At 37.9% G+C, this 24,313-nt stretch overlaps 1 protein-coding gene across 2 annotated transcripts in view; it reads left to right on the forward strand.

Annotated features, from left to right (window-relative positions):
* Positions 1-24,313, forward strand: part of LAMA4 (laminin subunit alpha 4) — a 150,524-nt gene that overhangs the window by 14,719 nt on the left and 111,492 nt on the right. The window lies entirely within an intron of this gene.

Below are 24,313 nucleotides of genomic sequence, written 5' to 3' on the forward strand. Positions count from 1 at the left end.
AACCTAAACAGTTACTCACCTGCACTCTGACCTAAAAAGACAGCTCTTAGTCTTACTTTCCCCTCCCTCAACACTGGATTACACCCACCTTTGGTCCTTCATCTCCAAGGGCCAAAATGCTTCCACTATGAGTGTTATGTCTATTAAAAGGGAGAAAATAAACATCTAAAACCATATTTGATTTTTTTTATTTGAATGAGAAAAGTGACACCTTAAGCATTTCACAGTGTCATTAAGGCAAGTTGCCACTTATTTTATTTTGCTTTATGACATATATTCAGAACACTGAGAACTGATCTTCTGATAAATTAGGAAAGGTTCCTATATATCTCAACCCAAGTTTAAAGAGCACAGCTTTCAAAAAGCTCTTGACATTGGACAAATGTTACTTACAACTGAAAAATATTGGAATTTCCAATGACTACTAACTCAGTTGAAAAACAATGTTAATACTTTAAAGCTTCCATGAGGGGATATGGGGATATATGTATACATGTAGCTGATTCACTTTGTTATACAGCAGCAACTAACAGAACAATGGAAAGCAATAAAGATGTTTAAAAAAAAGTACATTTTTAAAAAGTTAAATAAATAAAAATAAAGCTTCCATGATTTACAAGGTATATTCATACATATTTCCACCTTTATTCCTTTCAACTATATTACAAACCAGGCAGGCCACTGGTTATTAATCTAATTTATATAAATGTGGAGATGTTAAATACTTTGCCCAAAGTTTCATAGCATGGAACCAGTATGAAACAGCAGGCAGCTTTATAGAATTTTAGACTGTTAGGATGGGAAGAGCCTAGAAAGCATCGTGCCACTAATATCATTGAAAGAGGAGGAAACTGGAGCCAGAAGTTAAGTCACTTCCTCGAGGTCCCACAACAAGTTTCTAGAACTGGAACCAGCCAAGTTTCCTGACTCTTAGAGCAGTCCTCTTGTCCTACTGAATGACAGCATGGATGCCATCACCAGAATAAATAATAGGGGTGAGGAACACCTGGTGATCTGTATGTTGGGATATTAAACAAGTTGGATCAGACAAGAGCATATCCACGTGTACCTTCCTGTTATGACTTATGTCACCATCTGTGCCTTAGTCCTAAATAATTTAACTACTAAAATATTAATTCTCTTGGCCTTTTGGTCAGTATATTTATCCCAATTTTGAATTTAATTTATAACCACACTATTCATACCTCTTCTTTCATTTCAAGGATTTTTGCTTTGTCCCCATATGGCTATTGACCCCTTAAATTATGCTTTCAGCACCCATACTTAAAAAGAAAGCTTTCAAGTGCACTAAGATTTCAGAATTTCCGGTTAGAGTTCCCTGATGGTCATATAAAAATAAACAACACATCCTGGATCTTAAAAGGAAGAAAGAAAATAAGATCAATTTCAAAAATGAACAATGACACTTTTGTTTTAAAACAATTGAAGAACAAAGTTTAAAAATTCCCAGACCACATTATGTCTGCTTTTCCCCTGCACAGTCATCATTCAGGTTTCCACATGACTGTAAGAAACTTCCCTATCATGTAGCAAAACAATTATAACATGAGAAATTAATGAGGAAAATTAAATGTGTGCTGGCACCAAAGTGGTCTACTCTGGCAGTTGTACCCCGTTGTGACTGCCCCAACCTGCTTTAAAACAGTTCTGAGTTTCAGCATCTCCATTTTTATTTGTGGAGCTTTTTCACTGCTGATTTCAAAGTCAAGTCACCCCACTCTTGTAACAGCAAGTTTCTCAAAGGCAATCTACCAATTCCCAGCAGAACTGTAGTTAGTAAAATCCAGGGACTGCGCCAGGAGTAGCATCTGCTTAGATGTGCCCTGAGTCTAATAGAGGATAAGAAATAAGGAAGATTTCAGGGGTTGGGGCAGCCCGCTGTGGTCAGCAAAATAAGAAGGTCTTTGGGAGGCAGAACAGTTCTAATCTGCTGCGCACTCAGTGGTTCACTTTCAGAATGGCAGGCACCATCATCCCTTGTTCTCTCCCGTGGTCTTGATGTGAGGAGGATGCTCAGTATGGTGAAAGTAATACCATATTTAAGGAAATATAAATATCTTTGTCAGATCAGAGTAATAATCTTTTGGGGAAAGGATAATACTCTTTGTACTGGGCTTAAAATCTCTGTGTTTTTTTAAAGGGCTGGGCTCTTCCTACTCTCAAACAGTATTGGTGATTATTTTGGCAGGTGAGGCACATTTTCCTTGTGACCTGTGTTTTGGGACCTGCAATATATCAAAATGTTCAGTGGAAATAAGCATTTTGTTGCTTTCTTTTCTGCAGAATATCTTTTTATCTGCTCTTCCATTCAGTTGTTTTGAAAGCTAACAAGTGTTGGATGCTTGTTTTAATTTTAAGACATTATATCATCATCTCAGATTATCTAAACTGTTTTGATTTTCCTTTGATTACGATCTCTCTTTTTGTAATCTGCTAACGTAAGTTCATCTAAAAAATGTGCTTTCTCCTCAAAGTCATAAGTCACCATGGATTTCCTTGGAACATAGTTCATATCGTCTAAGAAATTTACAAACTTTTTTTCTTTATATGCTATTCACTTGTTTTTTAACATATTTATTGAAGTATAATTGCTTTACAATGGGGTGTCAGTTTCTGCTGTATAACAAAGTGAATCAGATATACATATATCCCCATATCTCCTCCCTCTTGCGTCTCCCTCCCACCCTCCCTATTTCACCCCTCTAGGTGGTCACAAAGCACCGAGCTGATCTCCCTGTGCTATGTGGCTGCTTCCCACAAGCTACCTATTTTATATTTGGTAGTGTGTATATGTCAATGACACTCTCTCACTTCGTCCCAGCTTACCCTTCCCCCTCCCCGTGTCCTCAAGTCCATTCTCTACATCTGCATCTTTATTCCTGTCCTGCCAGTAGGTTCTTCAGAACCATTTTTCTTTTTTTTTTACATTCCATATATATGGTTAACATACGGTATTTGTTTTTCTCCTTCTGACTTACTTCACTCTGTATGACAGACTCTAGGTCTATCCACCTCGCTACAAATAACTCAATTTCATTCCTTTTTATGGCTGAGTAATAGTCCATTGTATATATGTGCCACATCTTCTTTATCCATGCATCTGTCAATGGACACTTAGGTTGCTTCCATGTCCTGGCTATTGTAAATAGAGCTGGAGTGAACATTGTGGTACATGACTCTTTTTGAATTATGGTTTTCTCAGGGTATATGCCCAGTAGTGAGATTGCTGGGTCATATAGTAGTTCTATTTTTGGTTTTTTAAGGAACCTCCATACTGTTCTCCATAGTGACTGTATCAATTTACATTTCCACCAACAGTGAAAGAGGGTTCCCTTTTCTCCACACCCTCTCCAGCGTTTATTGTTTGTAGATTATTTGAGGATCACCATTCTGACTGGTGTGAGGTGATACCTCTTCATAATTTTGATCTGCATTTCTCTAATGATTAGTGATATTGAGCATCCTTTCATGTGTTTGTTGGTAATATGTATATCTTCTTTAGAGAAATGTCTATTTAGGTCTTCTGCCCATTTTAGGATTGGGTTGTTTGTTTTTTTGATATGAGCTGCATGAGCTGCTTGCATATTTTGGAGATTAACCCTTTGTCTGTTGCTCCATTTGCAAACAGTTTCTCCCATTCTGAGGGTTGTCTTTTCATCTTGTTTATGGTTTCCTTTGCTGTGTAAAAGCTTTGAAGTTTCATTAGGTCCCATTTGTTTATTTTTGCTTTTATTTCCATTACCGTAGGAGTTGGATCAAAAAGTATCTTGCTGTGATTGATGTCATAGAATGTTCTGCCTATGTTTTCCTCTAAGAGTTTGATAGTGTCTGGCCTTACATTTAGGTCTTTAATCCATTTTGAGTTTATTTTTGTGTATGGTGTTAGGGAGTGTTCTAATTTCATTCTTTTACATGTAGCTGTCCAGTTTTCCCAGCACCACTTGCTGAAGAGGCTGTCTTTTCTCCATTGTATATCTTGCCTCCTTTATCAAAGCTAAGGTGACCACATGTGCGTGGGTTTATCTCTGAGCTTTCTATCCTGTTCCATTGATCTATATTTCTGTTTTTGTGCCAGTACCATACTGTCTTGATTACTGTAGCTTTGTAGTATAGTCTGAAGTCTGGGAGCCTGATTCCTCCAGCTCCGTTTTTCCTTCTCAAGATTGCTTTGGCTATTCCGATGTCTTTTGTGTTTCCATACAAACTGTGAAATTTTTTGTTCTAGTTTTGTGAAAAATGCCATTGGTAGTTTGATATGGATTGCATTGAATCTGTAGATTGCTTTGGGTAGCATAGTCATTTTCACAATGTTGATTCTTCCAATCCAAGAACAGGGTATTTCTCTCCATCTGTTTGTATCACCTTAAATTTCTTTCATCAGTGTCTTATAGTTTTCTGAGTACAGGTCTTTTGTCTCCTTAGGTAGGTTTATTCCTAAGTATTTTATTCTTTTTGTTGCAATGGTAAATGGGAGTGTTTCCTTAATTTCTCTTCTGGATTTTTCATCACTGGTGTATAGGAATGCAAGAGACTTCCGTGCATGAATTTTTTATCCTGCTACTTTACCAAATTCATTGATTAGCTCTAGTAGTTTTCTGGTAGCATCTTTAGGATTCTCTATGTATAGTATCATGTCATCTGCAAACGGTGACAGCTTTATTTCTTTTCTGATTTGGATTCCTTTTATTTCCCTTTCTTTTCTGATTGCTGTGGCTAAAACTTCCAAAACTATGTTGAATAATAGTGGTGAGAGTGGACAACCTTGTCTTTTTCCTTAACTTAGAGGAAATTGTTTCAGTTTTTCACCATTGAGAACGATGTTGGCTGTGGGTTTGTCATATATGGCCTTTATTATGTTGAGGTAAGTTCCCTCTATGCCTACTTTCTGGAGGGTTTTTATCATAAATTGATGTTGAATTTTGTCAAAAGCTTTTCTGCATCTATTGAGATGCTCATATGGTTTTTCTCCTTTAATTTGTTAATATGGTATATCACATTGATTGATTTGCGTATATTGAAGAATCCTTGCATTCCTGGGATAAACCCCACTTGATCATGGTGTATGATCCGTTTAATGTGCTGGTGGATTCTGTTTGCTAGTATTTTGTTGAGGATTTTTGTATGTCTATTCATCAGTGATATTGGCCTGTAGTTTTCTTTGTGACATCTTTGTCTGGTTTTGGTATCAGGGTGATGGTGGCCTCGTAGAATGAGTTTGGGAGTGTTCCTCCCTCTGCTATATTTTGGAAGAGTTTGAGAAGGATAGGTGTTAGCGCTTCTGTAAATGTTTGATAGAATTTGCCTGTGAATCCATCTGGTCCTGGGCTTTTGTTTGTTAGAAGATTTTTAATCACAGTTTCCATTTCAGTGCTTGTGATTGGTCTGTTTATATTTTCTATTTCTTCCTGGTTCAGTCTCGGATGGTTGTGCTTTTCTAAGAATTTTTCCATTTCTTCCAGGTTGTCCATTTTATTGGCATAGAGTTGCTTGCAGTAATCTCTCATGATCCTTTGTATTTCTGCAGTGTCAGTTGTTACTTCTCCTTTTTCATTTCTAATTCTATTGATTTGAGTCTTCTCCCTTTTTTTCTTGATGAGTCTGGCTAATGGTTTATCAATTTTGTTTATCTTCTCAAAGAACCAGCTTTTAGTTTTATTGATCTTTGCTATTATTTCCTTCATTTCTTTTTCATTTATTTCTGATTTGATTCTTATGATTTCTTTCCTTCTGCTAACTCTGGGGTTTTCTTTGTTCTTCTTTCTGTAATTGCTTTAGGTGTAAGGTTAGGTTATTTATCTGAGATGTTTCTTGTTTCTTAAGGTAGGATTGTATTGCTATAAGCTTCCCTCTTAGAACTGCTTTTGCTGCATCCCATAGGTTTTGGGTCATGATATTTTCATTGTCATTTGTTTCTAGGCATTTTTAAATTTCCTTTTTGATTTCTTTAGTGATCTCTTGGTTATTTAGTAGTGTACTGTTTAGTCTTCATATGTTTGTATTTTTTTACAGATTTTTTCCTGTAATTGATACCTTGTCTCATAGCATTGTGGTCAGAAAAGATACTTGACACGATTTCAATTTTCTTAAATTTACCAAGGCTTGATTTGTGACCCAAGATATGATCTATCCTGGAGAATGTTTCATGAGCACTTGAGAAGAAAGTGTATTCTGTTGTTTCTGGATGGAATGTCCTATAAATATCAATTAAGTCCTTTTTTTAAAAGGAGAAAAAAACTGAAAGAGCAGTTGAAGCTTTAAATGAGGATAGATTTTTGCTCTATTTCAGCTGTTCAGTGACTGGGCTATTGACAGTAGAGTATTAAAAACCAAGTGCACCAGGTTCTTGCTTTAATTATTGATAGATTCTCAGTCAATTCAATCAATCTTGTAGCTACCGAGAGAGCCACACAACCAAGTATTCCTATTACCATTCTTTTGCTCATCTCACTTTGGGTAAAATGCATTAGCAGAATGAATGAGGATAAAAAAATATTCTCTTCTTACAGTTGAATGGCATTATCCCTATGCATAAATTATAACTTGGAAATTATTGTCAATTCCAAACTCCTAACTTTTAAGCCACATGATAGTCCCTTATGGGATCCTGGTGACCACAAAGAACTAATGAGGCTTCTAGGCATACCTAACACTTAGTTCAGGGATTAGGGCATGCCTCCAGTATTATCTACAATATGGGGACAGAGAGTGGTATCTCTGTGTTAGTATACTGTAAGCCAGAATGTTGCTGAAGATGTCACATGAGTTTAATCGCTGATATTAAACTAATCCTTCCAAAAAAGATCACAGAAAGTAGGAAAAAAGTCAGTCCATCTGGTGCCTTTTATTGAAGTAGATTACGGAGCGGGGGGGAGGATGCCTAGTTTGAGCAATAAAACAAAAGGAATATAAGTTTGAGTCTCTCTGCCTTATGGGAAGTGACTAAAAAATGCCCTGTTTTCCAGCCTTTACGCTTCAGCCTTCTCCTTGAAGAAAACCGTGCAAAAATGCCACCTCCTCTGAAGAACCATTCTTGATCCATCCCCCACCCCCATGTTAAAAGTAATTTCCCCTTCCTCTTTACTCTCTCAGCATTTCTCTGTACCTCTCCTATACTATGATTCTTAGCACTTTCTACCATATATTATAGTAATTTACATATGCACCTTAAATGCCCCCACTAAACTCCTGGAGGCCAGCAGTGTCCGTGATTCATCTTCTGATTCCCCAAGTTGGCTGGCCAAGTGCCTTCAGTATAATACTTGCTCAAGAAAATAGTTCATGCATTCCTTATTTGTTGAATGCCTGCTTTGTGCCACACCCTAAACTGGGCCCTGGGTAAACAGTGCTACATGAAACAGAGAGACAGAATGAATAAATGACCATACCAAATACTGAAAGCCAGAACGGTGCTGATTTTTCTGTTTGTGGCATGTGTCCATTCTGACATAATCCTGTCATATACCTCTGATGAACAAGTCGGCATTCAGCTTGACATCAATAATGAACCATGACATCCCTAGGCTGTTCATTCCAGGAGCTCTGTGCTACGGGCGAGAATGCCTTTTAAGCTAAAAGCTTTGTCTTTCCCACTGTATATGGAAAAATTGACTATGCACTTTCATGGAGAAGGCCTAGCTAAGAAATGTTTATATTGGACCAAGCCCCATCTCTAAATCTGGGCTTGTTGCTGAATGGTATTTTGTTTCCTTGGATCAGGGAAGGGGTCTGGAAACATCTGTAACTAAAGTATTGTTTTAAAAGCAGCACAATTTTTCCCCCTCAAATTACCGATAACAAAATTACTTTAAATCAAACATTCTCAGCCTTCCTCATCCATTTCCTTTCATAAATGTGTATTATTTTGCTGTCATTAAAAACAGCAGTGCAGAGAATAGATCTATAGCACTTAAGGCATTGCCATCTCCTTTGCAGTCATTTTCTTTTCACTTTGTGTACTTTACCTTCACTTTTATAAACATGCTTTAACACAGTAAGTATCTGGATCAAAACAGTAATTTGGGCGCAAAATTTAAAAGCTATAAACAGATAATGTCAGGTTGTAAAGTGATTCTGAAACTACCCTTCAAAAGTTTTACTAAAAGGAAAATGTGCAGGTTATTTATGCCATTTATCAACGTAAAATTGAATGAAATAAAGATTTAAATAGTATTTTACCAAAATCACAAAATAAAATTTTAGGGGAGGGAAGTTAGAATGAAAAGAATGGAAATTCTGTACCAACTTTGAATCTCATTCATGTTCTAAAAATAATAGAACTTAGGAACAGTTCATGATATTGTAGTTAAAATTTTGTTCATATAGATTTACCACTTGTTGGAAAAGTTTTTCTGTTATTGTTGTTTTAATTAGCTCCCCAAATTGAGGAGCTAAATGTTCAGGATGATAACTCATTTGCGTTGCTTTCTGTAAGCAGTTGGTGTTTGATATATTTGTTTATTTATGAACTGTTTGAAAATGGCCCTGTCATCAGAGACCCTGAACAGACCACCACTCTGAAATACTTCAGTTGTGGCCAGAAGATTCATTCTCCTGAGCCTTTTAGGTGCTTGACACATTGTAGAGATGTAAAATGTTTGTTTAATGAATTCTACTGCTCCCATTTTACAAATAAGAACACTTGGGGTAAGAGCTCACTGTCATTTGCCTCATAAAATTTGTCTTATAAAATATATCAAAATATATCAATATAAAAAATATATCAAAACTTACAATCCTAAGTTTTGAACCAGTCACAAACCCTCTGTGGGATCTAGCCTCTCTCAGTGTTGAAGGGCAATGGTGTTAGTTTCATGGCCCAGTCAAAATTGTAGTGATGGTATTTTATTAGTACAATTTATAGGTCATAGTTTTCCTGTTAAGTGGGTCAAGCTGTCATACATTCTGCCCAACCAGACATCTGCTTCTGATTCATAAGGGAAACACCTGCATAACCGCTGCTGTATGTTACACAAAGGGGCATCCTTTCCCAAGGCCCATTGTCAGATCCCTCAAATGAAACAAGAGAGGTGTCAGGGATACAGCTGGATGTCATACAACCGGCTTCTAACAAGAGTTGACTTCTCTAATGAGTAATTACATTATTTGCTTCACAGTCTATTTCTATCTGCACTAAACAGAAACTGCTAAAACTTGAAACACCAGCTATAAATTGTTATATTTAAATTACAAACAATTGCCATATGCCAAATCTAGTAATTACAGAGGGCTGACGGACAAGGTTTCCCATCTCAGCTGAGCCACACAGAGCAAACCTGAGCAAGATTTAAAGTGTTCCCCCCTCACCTGCCCCCACTTCTCCATCCCATCCCACCCCCCTCCCTCACCCTCGTGCCTGGGGGGTGGTAGTCAGAGCTCTGGATGATGATGGCACTCACCCGTGAAATGAGGGCGATGGTACTACTGGAATAACTTTAATGAGATTCTTGATAAATCTGATAACCATGAGCAGAGTTGACCTTTATCCCAGATTAGCCTGGGAAAGGCAGAAGTGGACAGTGTGGGCCTGTTTGCAGCCCCAGAACAGCCCCCACCATTCTTAACATCACTTTTTTCATCATCATCAAGAAGTGTGGTTTAGTGGAAGGTGCACTAAGGGTGGCATTAACTTGCTCTATGTGCGTGACTTTAGGTGAGTCCCTTACTTTTCTCGGTTGCAGTTTTCCAAACTTGAAATAAGAGGTTAGATGAAGGAACAACTAAGATCCTCGGCAGCTCTGGAATCCTGTGATCCTATAATACCAATGTATGTACAGTGCCATACATTCACTACATATTCATTAAGCACCTGCTGTGCAGGGCACTGAGGATACAGTGACAAAACAGATAAATCCAGATTTTGTTCTCTGGAAGCTAAGTCTTCTGAGGAAGAAAGACAATGAACCAGTAACTTCAGGGGTCATTGCTGAGCTGTGTTCCATAAAGGAAGACTTATAACTTACTGAAAAGCTACCAGTTAAAACAGACACGTCCAAAAGGAAGGGAGGAAACTAACAGCTATTGAACCCCTTCTCTACCCTTCCATTGGACTTTAACTGCACAATATTAGTTGATACTCACAACCACTCTAAGAGATAATATGGTGATCACTCCCATTTTTTTCAGAAAGAGAAACTGACACCTAGCGTTAAATAAGCCAGGCCAGGTTACCCAGTAGTAGAACTGGAACTGGAATCAAGACCTCATGCTTTCCACTGCTCCCAGTTGTCTCCAGATGATGCCACTATAAGGAATTATGGCTCCTGTAAGAAACAGACTGTAGTGCACCACATCAGTGCACATAAGAGATAAAACAGTGATGTCTAGAAGCTGGTGGTATCCTCAATGGAAGCATATATGGAGAAGAAATTGATTCACTCACTCAACAAATATGTACAAAACTGAATGGCTGCCAGGTATATGGTTGACAAATGGGGACTTGAACATGGATATACATGTGTGCACTTCTTAAAATGGCAAAGAATAGATTTTCAACATATTCTGACAATTTTGGGTGCAAATTCTAAAGAAAAACTACCTAAAGAGATGTGCTACAGAGTGTGGGGCAGAGGTGCGGGGGGAGGATTTGTAAGCTGTTGGAAGAGCAAGGGATAAAAAGAGGGACAGAGAGAATACATTCGAAAAGAAAATTTCCCCCTACCTATGAAATGCTCTTAATCTTCTTGATTTAACAATTAACTGACTGCAATTATACTGAGAAACCTATCAAAACTGATACTTGAAAGGGATCCCATCCTTGAATACAAACTCGTTATCTATTTAGATTCCCTAAAAATATGCTCCATCAACTGAACAGGGGAAATATGTCACTTTTCCCAGATTGTTATAAATTATGAAAGAAGAGTCCAAACATGTGAAGTGCAATCCATCTTTAGATGGTGCAGCTTCAGCCTCCAGATGAATAGAAGTCAAGTCGCTAGCTCTTTTCAGTGCATTACTGGCTATTCCAAACATATTTCTTGTAAGAAGCACTTATATCCATGTTCTTTCCTGACTGTGGCCCCTAATGGACCCACTTAAAAATCTGTTATAACCCTCAAATTAATATTTAGGATGATTACAGCTAAAAAAGACCTTTCCACTTCAACAGAGAATTGTTATCTCCCAAGAGTTGATTAAATGTATATGAAACGTTAAGCTGAGTTCAGGATGTTGGAGGAGATCATGGATGTGGTTATGGTTTTGCTTGTTTTCAGAGGCTTATGCCTGAGGAAGACTGAAGAATAGGGCTCTCTAAGGCAAAAAACGTGAAGGAGATGCACTGCTCTCCACCAACAAAGCAAGGAGTGGGGCCACAAGGAAGACGTGATTAAAAAACAGCTGGATATAGATAAACAAGGTCCTACTACATAGCACAGGGAATTATATTTAATACCCTGTAAACCATAATGGAAAAGAATATGAAAAAGCATACATATATGTGTGTGTGTATGTATGTATAACTGAATCGCTTTGCTGTACATCAGAAACACAACATTGTAAATCAACTCTACTTCCCTAACAAAATAACTGGATATAAATAATCCTAAACTTTTAGCCTAGTTCTAGCTCAATACACACAGTCACCGTAATTTCTGGTATCACATTTAATGATTTTCTAACAAAATCTGACTTTGCTTCTGTTTTAGTGTTCAAAACCATCCTAATTAGTAAATTAACATTTTTTAATGAGCCTTCAAAGATTTGGTAAAGGCTATTTGATTCTTTGAAAGCGGCCTTGGCCTGGACTGTCTGAGAAAGTCAATCAGATGTCATTTTCTACATCTACTTCAAATGGGGACCATTTGAATCATCCCCAGATAAAGAGCTAGCAGGTCAATTATTTCATACTGCTGCTTGAGTACCTTCTCCTGCCACACCCCTGGGAATGAGGGTGTGTTGCTTACTCTCCACTTGCCCACTTATATTCCCCCCAGACCCTAGCTGTGCCTGCCTACCCACCTTGCTCTGCCTCCAGAGGCAGACCCCTGAAGACTCCTCACTCAGGCTCCCCTGCTGAGTCAGAAAGGAGAGTAGAAGGTGGGGCAGTTCTGCCCTGCTCCCTCTCTGCCTCACCATTGCCTCTTGGGCAGAAGCTGTGACTCCCCATGCCTGCAGGTCCAATAGCAGCGTCTCCTTCACAGCTCTGGCCTCTCTGTAAGAGGCCAGAGTAAGAGCTTTCTCTGTTCCTTGGGCCCTAGGGGCGCTAGGCCTCTGTTCCCATGGCCTCTCCATTCCTTGCTGCATTAACCTCCCCACGCATCTGTAAACCATCCATCCATTCTCATGTCTTCCTTCTCTTCACTTGAATCCTCTAAAGTGACTTCTGTTTCTTACTGGGCTCCTGACTGACTGATTGACTAAATCAATGACAAGCCCTCTTTCAAAATTCATGGGCTTTTCCATTTCCTTTCTAGTGGGGGAACCCTTTCCAAAAGTACCTCCTGCAATTAGCTGTTGTAATTTACAAATTATTTTAGTTTCGTGTAAAGGAATAATGGAGAAGAGAATATACCCCCAAAAAACTAACCAAGTATAAGAACATAATCTTAAATTCCGTAAGGCAGCTTCATTTCGTTTGAATCACTGCACAGTCTTTTCCCATTCCCCTTTTTCAGCTCCAGGCCAGCTGGAGAGGGCAACCTTTAGCTGAGTTTGTGGCTAAACATGTTCTGCCAGTTTAAAGCCAGAGATGCTTGGGGTTCCCACTATTGGCTGTCTTGGTCCCTGAGGAGGCAGGAGTCTGAGTTTGGACTCCAACTCCTCTCTTAGAACAGAAAACTAGCCTGTAAACCATCTCACATGGATTTTCACATTTTAGTTTCTCAGTCATTGGAAAATGGGAGTATTGTGCACTATTTTGAGACTCTTTTACCTCTGCCTTAAATTAGTAAGCCCCAACTAGAATAAATAAGCACCCTAAAAGTCCTCCAGATTGCACAGGTAGCCTAGGACACGTAGCTTTACTGATAGAATAAATTAAGTAGTGGAAATCAAATTAAGCAGTCATTTGAACATTTTAGAAGAACCTAAAAGCTGGTGTATGTTTTAACTGAGACACGTATACAGACACGTGAAAGGCTTCCACGTGGGATGAGGTAGCTACTAGCTGTACGATGAAAAACAAAGGAAGAACAAATTAAGTAAGGAATGTTCCTCTGCTTATTTTTTTTAACTGTGTGGAATGATACTGGTACATAAAATGAATAACAAGGAAGTTAGGGAAATTATACACAAGCAGCTGAATCTATTGTTATGACCACATTAGTCACTTCCTAGAGATGATGTTTTAGAGACCTTACCAGGTCTAGACATGGAAATCCAATAGCCAGCCAACCTATGTGGGATCTTTTGTCTTTCTTTCTTTCCTTCCTTCCTCCCTCCCCTCCCCTCCTTCCTTCCTCCCTTTCTTTCATTTTTTCTTTCTTTCTTTTTCTTTCTTTCTTTTTTTCTTTCTTTTCTTTCTTTCTTTCTCTTTCTCTCTTTCTCCCTTCCCTTTCTTCCTCTTTCTCTTCCTTTCTTTTTCTTTCTTTTTCTTTCTCTCTTTCTTTCTTTTTCTTTCTCATGAGCATTTGTATCCCCTCTATGTATCTTAAGAAATAAAATATTGCCAATATAGTTAAGCCCATATATCCTCAATCTCATTCCTCTGCTTTACCCTTAAAGGGCCTGATTTCTTAGGTTCCCATTTATTTCTTTTACTTTTCTTTATATGCATGCAGCCCTACACAGTGTATAACACAAAATTATTTTGCATGTTTTAAAATACAATATAAATATCGTACTGTTTCTATACTGCAGCTTGCTTTTTTCCTTAATATTATTTTTTAAAGATCATTCATGATTGGAGATCTTCTCTTGTGAGATTTGCCAAATTTCTCTCCAAAGTTTTTACATGATTTTCCCCCTCTTGGTTCGTTCTTTCCAGGTTCAAATCCATTTTTTCAACTAACATTTTCAGCATCTACTTGCTATTTGTTAATCACTCTGATAGGTGATAAGGATACAGAGATGAATAAGACACTCCCTGTTCTCAAGGAGCTCACAGTGATTTCAGGGAGGCTAGAGTGTAGATTAAAACTTGCAATAGCATGTTCCATGTGCTCTAATGAGGTGTGTGCAGAGTGCCACGTGAACGCAGAGGAAGAGCAACTGAGTCTGAGACCGAGGAAAGGATTCATAAGTGATGGTGAGGAGAAAGGCACCCCAAGACCCTTTGTGCAGCACATGCAAAGTCAAGTTGGTCAAGAGAATGGTATGTTGGGGGAGGAGGGAAACATGTAGTTTAATTAGAGCAGAAGGAGCTGAGGTTGAACCTGAAGAGATAGTTAGGATTTTACTATGAAATAGGAGGCTTGTATGTCATGCTAAGGAATTTTACTTACTCATGTATGCAATGAATGAAGAGCCACTGGGAGGTTTGAAGCAGAAAAGCAGTATGATAAGGTCTTTAAAAATTAATTCTGGTAATAAAGAATGGACTGGAAGGGAGAAAGCCTGGTGACCAAGAGAGTAGAGTAAACGTAATTATGATAATCCAGGAGAGAAACGCCAAGATTCTGACCTAAACAGTGGTATTAGGAACAAGGAGGAAGAGTCATCTTGGTAAATATCTCAGAGAAAGAGTGCAAACTCTATGAGGCAACAGTATACAAAGGGTGATAGGAGGTGGGATCAGTCTTACTCAGGTGGAGGCAATAAGGGGTGCATTGTGTACAGAGAATTTTAAAACAATAATAAAACTTACTAAACCACAGTCTGCTTTTTATTAGCACCGTGTGCCAGCAATTCTAAATAATGTCCATGACAAAATTCTCCTCCCTGAGAAATCTTTTGTTGTCTAAGTTCTAAGCAGTCGCTGTGGTAACTGTTGAGTTTTAATAATATAACAAATACGTAAGCTTCAACTTAGCACATTCCAGTTACTTAACCTTGATAAACATGGTATTCTACACAGAAATTAATTTGGAGAACATCTAGTCCTACTGTCCACGTAGATAGAGATATTCATTTAGAGAGTAAATTTATAACAGATCAGAATTGTGTACGGTCGTTTCTAACTTGAGACTCTAACCTCTGTGATACTTCATTTACCTCCATTTAAACCATAGATTTGAAATAAACAATGATAGCAAAGTGCTTGTAAAAAGGAAGAGATAAAACGTGAGTTCTTAAACTTTGTCATTCTATATGCAAACCATTCTCTGATCCTTGCAGAGTTCACTCTTTTGGAAGCATTTCCAAAAACTACATTAATGCAAAATACATTCATGTGATTTAAAAGCATTAATCCATTACTTTTTCCCTTTATGTTCCATAATCTTTATAATTAACTGAGATATAAAGAAAAAAACAGATTGGGGAGAGAATATTATAAGGTCAGTGTGGGATACATTTAACTCCATGTGCCTATAGAGCTGGAGAAGGACTTGTCTAACAAGTACTTGGAAACAAGAGTGTGGACTAAAAGAGTGAGATCCGGGTTATGTAGAGAGTTTGGGGAGTTACCAGAATATAAATGGAGGCTGAAACTGTGGCAGAGGTTGACCTCACCCAGCAAGAGTGTGTTGATAAAAAAGAGGGATACAGAGGTTATCTTGGGGTACACCTACAACGCGGGGCAGCAGAGGAAGAGGAACAACCTACCTTCCTTCCCCCCAAATGCTCCCCCCACAGATACTGAGAAAGAGAGGCAGGAGAAAAACCTAAAGTGGGAGTTATCCTGCAGAGAGAAGAGAGAATTTCAAGGAGGGAATTTCAAAAATATTAAGTACTGGAATAAGAACAAGTAACACTGGAAAAGCAAAGCTACAAAGACATCACCCGACAGCTTTGTCAGGGCAGTTTCAGTGGCACCATGGAGACAGAAACTGGATGATGGATAGAGGCATAGGTTGGCATGAAGGAAGCGGAGCCAGTGTGACTGAGTTCTCACTCACCAAGCCTGGCTGGGCAAGAATGGAGGAAAATGAAAAAGAGGCAGAGCTGAAGGAAGGTGTTCTTAGAATCTGAACCTGGGGGAAGAAGTCAGGGTTTATCCAACACAAGACCCAGCAGTTAACTGTACTCTGCTTCTCCTCATCCCTGTGGGTGCAAAGAGGTGGGTGGCATGTGAGGGAGGGAGGCTAGGTGATGGGACAGAGCCTGCTGGCCACAGGTGTGTAAGCCCCAGAGCACGGATAGATGGCTAGTTTTTCCTAACAACAAGAGAAGCACTACCTCCTCTGAGGTGGGCAGAGGACATCAGGATGAGTCAAGATAAAGACAAATTTTGAGAAAGAGAAGAGAGATAGATAGTATGAGATTTTCTACCCAATGACCTCCATTTTCTCGTCAAAAGAGGGAAGATTATCTCCTGAGAATAAATGGGTAGAGTAGAGATTTGGGATGCATTTCTCCTTTCCTACTAATTCACCATAGCATTTCTTCAGTGATGCAGAGACCCACAAGGAAGAGCATAAAGAACGACAGGTACTGCCAGTCACATTTTGCTTTGCATCCTGAATGGTCCAGTGTGAAGGTAGCAATGAAGTACACAGGGCACCTCAGGACAGAAACAGGTACATCTACTAGCAATGGAAACTGACAGAATACCCCAACCAGAGAACTCGCCTCAGGAAGCACTGCCCTGGGCATACTGAACAGAAGCCATAGTCAGTTTACAGACAATTAAACTTCCCAATTTCTTGTAAAAAGTAACGGTAATTTAGGCAGACATTTGCAATCCTGTGGGCTATTAAATGGTAATGATCAAATCAGAATATCTATAAGGAGCACTTAGCTCAGTGCCTGGTGTCTGTCAATAAATATTCGCTGTTATTATTCACAAAAACCAGTTGAAGAGGACAGAGATGCCTGTCATCTCACAACACTGATTCCTACTAAGCGGTTAAAGAGTCATATCAAAATCCCCTAAACCTTGTAACTCTGAAGTCATTCCTCTCTCCTTGCTCTTAAGGCTAGCCCTTGTGGTCCGCATCTCTTCCTTTCTTGGAAATGTGTCCATGGCATTTGCCCCAGTAAATTAAATAAAACTGAGTCAGTTTCCAGATATAAAAAAAAAATCTTGCAGAGGCTGTGTTGTGTAACCATAGCCTGGAAGGCGAGGAGTGAAAAGCACAAGCCAGTTACATGAGGCAATGTGAGGAGGACCCGGAGCAGAAAGCCAGATGTTAGCAGATTTCTTTTTTTAAGAAAAATCAAAGGAAAAAAGGCACTGCTAAAGCCCCATTATGTTTTATAAGTGGCAATCACCACTATAAATGAGCAACTTATAAAGTGCTTTAAATAACTTTTCAAGGAGAAAATTAAAGAAATCTTCATCAGTATTAATGAACATAATCATCCTCCAATCCAACACTTCAAAAGGAAAATCTTTATGGCTTTAGGGCTCTAAACTTTTCTTGTTTGATCCTTTTAGTTTTACAACTAAAGAGAGCTATTTATTAGCAAGTGTGGTAAGTACTTCATCACAGCCTGAGTCTGTTGGTATCTAAAAGTCCAAATAAGCATTTGATCAAGTGCAGGGCTAGAGAACAGTTATCTGAGACCTTTGAGTGGAGCGCTGGTTTCCAAGCCCAAGAGAATACCCAAAAGACCCATAAAGAGTGCTGAGGAATAGCCACATAAATGTAAATGCCATGATAACTATCTCTCCACTCTACAAAATTAAAGGACCTGGCTTAACTGTGGACAAGATAGCAGTGCTGTGCTCCTCAGAATTCCTCGGGACCTAAATCATTGTCTCTAATTCATTTGGTGATTAAATTGAGGGCTGGAGTGTTTTGCAAGTTTGCCACGGAATGGCAGATAAAGTTCCCAAGCAATAAGCACAAAGGTAGCTCTAGGAGCCAACTAGGAGAAACCAGTACCATAGATTGTGTTCAGCTGATACCCCAGCTTTATTTATGCCAATCCTAAGAAAAAATATCTCTGAACTGGATAAACCCCTGAGGAATGTTGAAACCACTTTCCTAATCAAGCTATGGTGAAATCACTGTCAAAATCTAAAAATTAACTTCGCCTATTGAAATGTGGGGAATTTCAATTACGCAAACAAGAGCTTAAAGAGACACAAGGGAGGGTACATGGGTAATTCTCTCTACATTCAAGTGAAGTCAATCAAGAAGGCAACTTGCTAACTGTAACCCACTGCATAATGCGTTTTAACTTATTTTGGCACTTCCATTATAGTTTTGTATATGAACAATCAAAACATGTTAAGTCCTACCAGAAAAAATACAGAGGCAAAGTTATCAATAGCTTAATTCGGTACTGCTTTCCATGTCAGATACTTTATCTTTTATTTTTATAGACACAGAAAAAAATAGCCTTTGAAATACCTACCCGTGTAATAAATTCATATGTTCTTAGAAGTCACTCCTCCTCAGCAAAGGCTAAATTGATATTTTTAAATAGATTAAATTGAACAATTGGTTCCTATTAGAAGGTCCCTGAATACTATCGGATTCTTAATTCTGCCCAAGTTTTAAGCAGATGGAAGTCAGCATTGTGTAAGATCCAGAGACTCTGAGTAAAGGCACAAAGCTTTAGCTCCTAAGTGAGCATAACATTCAATCTTAAGGTGACTAAATTTTAAGGTGACTAATACACTAAAACAAAAAAATGGAATTAACTAAAACTAGAGCTGAAATCATTGTTGCCTGGAAACAAGAGAAAAGTGGATTGATTATACCCATACAAAAACCTAAGCAGAAAGATAATTGAATGTGGGCTGTTAAATTTGAAGAATACTAATTTGGAAGGTAGCAATGACTCTGGATACAAATGAATGAATTCAGAGAGATTTTTTTTTTAAAGCTTTCCACATTAAGCCTTAGTAAATTAAAGCAAAAGTTGATGAATCAAAATTTTACAAGTCTAATTCAGAAAGCAAGATGAGTCAATATTTGTAAAATGTTTGTAGATCCTTGGTTGAAGACACAATGCAAATATCTATTCCAATTTTAGGTCAAATCCTATTAGAATAGGCACAGGGCTGTGGCGTGTGCTCTCTATAATGAATTTTATTATAATTAATTCATTATTTTTGTTGGAACTGGAGATTAGAGTCTTTCTCTCTGGGATATCAAGTACCTACTCAGAGATCTCAAGATGTGTCTCACACCTTCAGATGACAACTTCAGGCCCCTCCTAAATCTGGTCAATTTTTGCTATTGTTAGTTTATTTTAATGGGTGATTGGAGACCTCAAATTCCTAAAGAATGCTATTAGAGCATTTAAATTGTTTAGTCAACTGGGCTTTTCAACAGAAGTTCTGAAGGTCTTAGACATTCACTATCTATGCGAAAGTAATGGCTTATGGCCAATTAACTGGTTCCTCTGTGACAATATTTCGAAAACACAGTGAGATTTTTATGAGTTTTTAACTTAATATTACTTTGCTTGGTATTCACTTTATTTGATAACTCCAAGAGATTTTTAGAAGTTTGCCACACCCAAAGGATGCAGACTGGACTATACTTCAAAAGAACACAATTTAAGAATTTTTAAGAAAATTCAAAATATGTTCTGTATGATGACAGTATTGTTGGTTTAAGTCTAGTGTTTTCAAGGAGACTTCTTTGAATGAGGACAAAAATGATCAATCAGCTGTATAAATGCTATCCTTTTTGTTAAGAAACAATCTTAATTACATCTAGTGAAATAATTAACATTGTGATTATATGATGAACCTCTGGAAATAATGCCTTCTTCAAGGATATCAACATATATATACACTGTCATTTCCAGTTCCTCTAAATATAAGTGGCACATGGATACACCACACTAATTTCCTCCTAAGTTCTATCTAGTTCTGATTTCTACAAATATAAAATCAGTCAAGTAAACATATACTGATTTTTACTCCAAGCCAGACATCACACTAATCATAACAAAGTAAGCAAATGGCAATTTTAACTCTTATTCTTCAAAGGCAGAAGTAAATATTATTGATTAATCCAATCTCAGTGTCAGAGCAGGAGGCAAGCTGTAGTAACAGAGTGGCTTAAGAATGGAGAGCTGTAAAAAGTCTACAAGTGATTTAGTGGAAAGCAAAATGACAATGTGGCTGAAATAAGTTGTTTAAAAAGTAAATATTCCCATTCAATGGTTTTTATATATTAATGATTGTATATATTTTTAAAGAATTTTTTCTGGGGCTTAAAGGAGAGATTTTACATTTTTTATTCATTTCAGCCTGCTGTGGATTGTTTATAACAGCAAAATATTGGAAATAACCTAAGTGCCCAACAAGAAAGGTTTGGTTAACATATATTAATGGTACATCAGCAGGTTAAGAGCTCAAATGTGGGAGTCAAACAAAGAATCTAATTTCTGAGTCCACCATTTCTTATCTGTGTTACAATTCCTGTAAGCCACACAGACCACATCTGCAAAACGAAGGTAACAGAACTTACCTCATAGAGCTATGGTGGGGTAAAAATGCAAGACCTATACAACATGACCAACGCAGTGACTTAGCATGATAAATATTTATGTTCAATTAATTAAAATGTAAATTAAATAAAATTTTGAATTTTATTTATTTATTTACTTACGAGGGGCAGCATGGTATAGTAGAGAAACAAGAAGATTTGGAGCAGTCTGAACCTCTTGTAAACCTATGTGACATTGGATACATTTCTAATCTTCTTTGACTCTCAGTTTGTTCATTTCTAAAATGCAGGTACTTATACCCAATTCACAGAGTTGCTGTGAAGAGCAAATACCATAACATGGATAAAGTACTTATCACAATACTTGGTACACAGGCTCTCAGTAAATGGTAACCATATTATAGTTATCATCATCATCATTATTGTCATTATTATCCTTGTTATTATTATCCATTTTTTAAAGGTTGTGGTACCATCTCAGAAGATACAAATCTCCCTGAGTGCTCTCTAAATCACCCACCCACGTGTTTATACAGTTGTCTGCTGTAGGTCAATCTTATGTGGGCAAGAGGGTTCAGGGTGGCATCTAAAAATTGACTGTAAGACTTCTCTTGCTTACACACACACATATATAATACATAAACACATCTTTGTTTAGTAAATTCTGGAGACTATTTCCAAGGAAAGCACACAGATATTATTCTCCTTGTGAGAAGACTATTCAGCTTTCACAGGCCTCTAAATAGCACAGGTCTTAGAATTACTTAGAGAAAAGATTAACCAAGAGCAAAACTAAAAAATAGCCACACTTTCATCCTTGAGAATATCTACATTTTAATATTATGACAAAGGTCAATTTTGCCAGTTCCTATAGAATTTCAAGTAGAGATCCAGTAAAACTTAACAGAACTTTCTGGGGAAAAAATGATGAAATGTTTTTACATAAAAGAAACAACCTTAAACAGCTCTTCCTGAGGATACTCAAGCTTCTTTTGAACCACTTAACAATTTACCATTTCAAGGAATCCTCTAAAGTTCTAAAACACAAGGTCCAAGGTATCCAGTGCATGGGCTCTAGGAATGACATCAGAAGCTCCCCATACCCAGGGCTTCCATTATTCCATATGGTGCCTTTATGTGAATTTTAAAACGGTGCCTCCTCTCTGGATAGATGAGTTAGAAAATACAATCCTTTCAAGTGTACAAAACTCAGCAAGAAAGGAGTTGGCCAGGCTTCCAACCCTCCTTGCCCTCTTGGCAGGGGGCCAAGTGACTATTCCACACAACCCTGTCCCTGCCTCCCTTCTCTTCCCATCTCCCACAGTATGAGACCTGAGCCAAATCATCCTTCACACAAGGTCAGAACCTTCATCTGGTGGGTGGATAAGTGGATAATGACAGATTCTCAGAGTGAAGTCTCCTCCTAAACTTGGCATAACAAAGATTTCATCTTGTACACAGTCTAGTCAAGGCAGTGGCTGCCTGAACTGTGTTGAGAAACATTGGAGACCCAGTCCAGCCCCAGCAGAGAGCGGTGAGTAGATTAGCAGGATAAACCACTGGTTTCCAACAGCACATATACCTCCGATGTCCTGTCCTGGTCCAAACCATTCGAATCACAATCACAAGTTCATTGAGCAATGAACATGTACAAGGTACTGTGACAGGTGCTTTGAAGCAATCCTTCCAAACCTAGTCTCACACTGAAATCTTCATGGGGCTTTTTAAAAATACAGATCCCTCAAAATTTTTCAGTAAACGTAAAACTCTTCTAAAATACAAAAACTTCCAATATTTTTGTGGGTTTTTTTCCTATGTTGTGATAATTTTATTTTTGTTTTTTAAAAATGAGTCTCTTAATTTAGTCAGGGCCTCAGGCTAATAAGAGATTAGCCACTGTCATATTCACAATGATGCATTTATTCAGGGCAAATCTTAATTTTCTTTGTCTTCGTCAGAAGAATGAGCTGCGAGAATGCCTAAAAGACTTGCACTACTATCAATTTAAAAACACCCTTTCAGAAATTTGATTCCTTGGGCCAGAAGAAGGTCCTTACTATAGTTGATGGTACAAGTGGGTCTTTTCATGTACCGTTTCCAGGCATCTCTATCAGACTCCCTGCTACTACCAGTGTGCTTTTCTCTTCCAAATACACCTCCAATCTCTGCCCCACTCCTTGGAACTCATAGAAACAGAGACCAGAAGGGTGGTTACAGGGGCTGGGAGGGGAGACAGGGAAACAGGGAGAGGTTGGTCAAAGGGTACAAACTTCCAGTTAAAAGATTAACAAATTCTGGTTATCTAATATACAGCACCTTGATTATAGTTAATAATACTGTATTATACACTTGAGAGTTGCTAAGAGAGTAAATCTTACATGTTCTCACCACAAAAAAGAAATGGTAGTTATGTGACATGATAGAGTTGTTAGTTAATGCTATGGTGGTAATCATTTTGCAATACATATGCATATCAAATCAGCATGCTGTACACCTTAAACTTATACAACGTTATACGTCAATTATATCTCAATAAGGCTGGGGGGAAGAATTACTTAAAATAAATAATTTTTAAAATACACAATTTATTTTATAAAAAAAAAATGTAGATTCTTTGGCTTCACCATCAGAACTATTGAATCAGAAACTCCCCCAATCAGATGTCTGTAACTTGGTCAGTTAGAGAACTCAGAAACCACTGGTATGGAGGGTCCTGAGATAACTAATACTAAGGCCCTCACTACTGTTATCCATTCCTTTTATAATTAAAAGCCTCCTAACGTCAAAATGTAGGATGCAACACATTCATGGGTCATCAAATCAATGTTATGTCTTAGGACCAGGATATATTTTAAAATAAAATAAAATAAGATAAAATAAAATAAAATAGAGAAGTTTAAAGTATATGACACATAGTAAGATTAATTAGTGTTTTGTTAGTCTTTTTTCTTACTCTTGTTTCTGCAAATTCCTTTTTCTGTGTACTGCATCACAGTGAAAACATGTATTTCTTGTATTTTGAAACAGAAGTTAGAAATATGTGAAATTAGGTGGTGTGAATTAAATGCTTCCTACTGCAATTTTAGCACCTTTCCCTCTCTTTTGTTCCCTAGTGGAAACTGAGAAAAAGGCTTACCATCAACTACAAAATTTCCATTATAATTTATAAATTGGTCCCTTCTCAGCCTTATTTTGTCTTCACTTAGAAAGACAGAATTTCTTTGCCTTTTCTTCATAGGCAAATGACATTATGCTCTATCAAACTTCCTCCAAATGGAATATGTTAAATTTTAGTTTTAGGACTATGGGGTTTTTATACTGTGCATGGTGTCTAGTGATTCTTTCTCTACAGAGAAAAAAGCAAGAGGAAATGGGTTTGCATAACAGTCAGAGGGACCTCAGCCAGATACAATGAAAAGTTTCCTGGTAGCCAAGACAGTACAAAACTACGAGTCAATGGCGGGTGTGATGGGAACCCTCCTCCTCTGTAAGTTTGTGGAAACCACCCAGATTCTTATCTGTCTGGAATTCTTTAGATGTAAATCTGTCTGACAGACAAGGAGTGGACTTCCAGGCCTATGATGTCATTTCTGCCTTGCAGCATTGAAACATTCCAAAGAAACATAAAATACATATCCATAAGCCCAATGGCATAAACCAAGAACAATCTCACAGTTTCTCAACCTGAGCACAAGCGACATTTGGGCAGGGCAATTCAGCAAATGCAAGATCAGTTAACATCACCACAACCCACACCTCTGGGTTTAATTACCTCACCACTGGAACGAAGGAAAACAATGTGTTTCTCGCAGTTACGAGGACAAATGAAATAGGAAGAGCGCCCACGAAGGACCTGCTAAGTGTAAGGACTCATTAACTTCCTTACCCCTCCCTTT

Source organism: Leucopleurus acutus (genome assembly GCF_964270905.1).
Source record: "Leucopleurus acutus genome assembly, chromosome: 15".
Classification (NCBI taxonomy): Eukaryota; Metazoa; Chordata; class Mammalia; order Artiodactyla; family Delphinidae; genus Leucopleurus; species Leucopleurus acutus.